Below are 2,608 nucleotides of genomic sequence, written 5' to 3'. Positions count from 1 at the left end.
ATGGCAAAAGTTAAAGAGAGAATTCTAAAGGCAGCAAGAAAAAAACAAAGAGTCGTATTCAAGGAAACCACCACAAGGCTATCAGCTGACTTCTCTGCAGAAGCTTTGCAGGCTGAAGGGAGTGGCATGATATATTCAAAGTGCTGAAAGGGAAAACCTGGAACCTAGGATATGCTACCAGGCAGGATTATCATTTAGAATTTAAGAAAAGAGAAAGAAATTCTCAGACAATCAAAAACTAAAAGAGTTCATCAACTAAACCCACCCTAAAAGAAGAAAAGGGACTTCTCTAAGTGGGAAAGAAAAGGCTAAAACAAGAAATAAGAATCTAGAGCAAAGGAAAAAAATCCCACTACTAAAGGCAAATACATAGTGAAGGCTGAGGATCAACCACATAAATAAGCAAGTATGAATATCAAAAGACAAAAAATGGTAAAATCAACTATAAATACATTAATCACTAAAGAGATAAACAAGACGTTGTAAAATATGACATAAAAAAATGCAAAATGTGGGGGAGGGGAGTATAAAATGTAGATCTCTTAGAATGCACCTGAACTTGCAGAACTACCTGTTTAAAACAAGTAGATATAGTTATAGGTCAACATATATAAACCCCATGGTAACCACAAATCAAAAACCTACAAAAGATACACAAAAACTAGAGATAAAGGAACACAAGCATGCCACTATAGAAAATCATCAAACCACAAGGCAAAAAACAAAAAGAAGAAAAAAACACAGAAGAACTACAAAAACAAACAAGAAAACAAGTAGTGAAATGGCAATAACTACATACCTATCAACAATTACTTTAAATGTCAATGAACTAAATGCTCCAATCTAAAGATATAGGTTGATTGAATTAAAAAAAAAAAACAAGATCGATCTATATATTGCTTACAAGACATTCATGTCAGAGGTAAAGACACATGCAGGCTGAACATGAGGGGATGGAAAAAAATATTTCATGCAAATGGAAACAAGAAAGCAGGAGTAGCAATACTCATATCAAACAAAATAGACTTTAAAACAAAGGTTATAACAAAAGACAAAGAAGGGCATTATATAATGATAAAGGGATCAATACAAGAAGAAGATATTGCATTCATTAACATATACACACCCGATATAGGAGCACTAAATATATAAAGCAAACATTAACAGAAATAAAGGGAGAAATTGACAATAATACAATAATAATAGGGGACTTTAATACCTCACTTACATCAATGGACAGATTATTCAGACATAAAATCAATAAGGAAACAGTATGGTCTTAAATGATACAAATGATAAGTCCAAATGATTATTGGACTTAATAGGTATCTACAGGACATTACATCCAAAAACGGCAGAATACACATTCTTTTCAAGTGCACATGGAACATTCTCCAGGATAGATAACATACTAGACCACAAAACAAGTCTCAAAATTTATAATTTTTTCTGACCACAACAGTATGAAACTAGAAATAAACTACAGAAAGAAAAAAATAGGAAAAAAACCAAACATGTGGAGACTAAACAACATGCCACTAAAAAATCAGTGGGTCAATAAAGAAATCAAAGAAGAAATCAGAAAATACCCCAAGACAAATGAAAATGGAAACACAACTTCCCAAAATCTATGGGATATAGCAAAAGCAGTTCTAAGATGGAAGATTATAGTGATAGAGGCCTACCTCAAGAAACAAACAAACAAAAATCTCAAATAAGCAACCTAACTTAACATCTAAAAGAACTGGAAAAAGAAGAACAAACAAAGCCCAATAGGCAGAAGGAAGGAAGTAATAAAGGTCAGAGAGGAAATAAATAAAATAAAGACCAAAAGAACACAATAGATTAGATTAATGAAACAAAAAGTTGTTTTTTTGAAAAGATAAAAAAAAAATTGATAAGCCTTTAGCCAGGCTCATTAAGAAGAAAAGAGAGAGGACTCAAATAAACAAAATAAGAAATGAAAGAGGAAAAATAACAATCAGTATCACAGAGATGCAAAAACTTATGAGAATACTATGAACAGTTATAAGCCAACAAGTTGGACAACCTATAAGAAATGGACAAATTTCTAGAAACATACAATCTACCAAGACTGAATCAGGAAGAAACAGACAATCTGAACAGACCAATCACTAGCAGTAAAATTGAATTTGTAATTTAAAAACTCCCAGCACTTATTTAAATAATCTCACACTTAAGGACAATTAATCTTCAACAAAAAAAATTAATCTTCAACAAAAAAAGCAAGAATATACAATGGAGAAGACAGCCTCTTCAATAAGTGGTGCTGAGAAAACTGAAAAACTAAATGTAAAAGAATGAGTTACAACCATTCCTCACATCATATACAAAAATAAACTCAAAATGGGTTAAAGACTTAAAAGTGAGACATGAAACCATAAAACTTCTAGAAGAGAACATAGGCAGAACACTCTGACATAAATTGTGACAATAATTTTTTGGATCTGTCTCCTAAGGAAAAAGGGAAAAAAGCAAAAATAAACAAATAGGACCTAATTAAACTTAAAAGCTTTTTCACAGCAAAGGAGACCATCAATAAAATGAAAAAACAGCCTATTGAAGGGGAGGAAATGTTTGCAAATAA

Source organism: Eubalaena glacialis, chromosome 11, assembly GCF_028564815.1.
Source record: "Eubalaena glacialis isolate mEubGla1 chromosome 11, mEubGla1.1.hap2.+ XY, whole genome shotgun sequence".
Lineage (NCBI taxonomy): Eukaryota > Metazoa > Chordata > Mammalia > Artiodactyla > Balaenidae > Eubalaena > Eubalaena glacialis.
The sequence above is the reverse complement of the archived record's forward strand: the minus strand, read 5'-3'. Positions refer to the sequence as shown.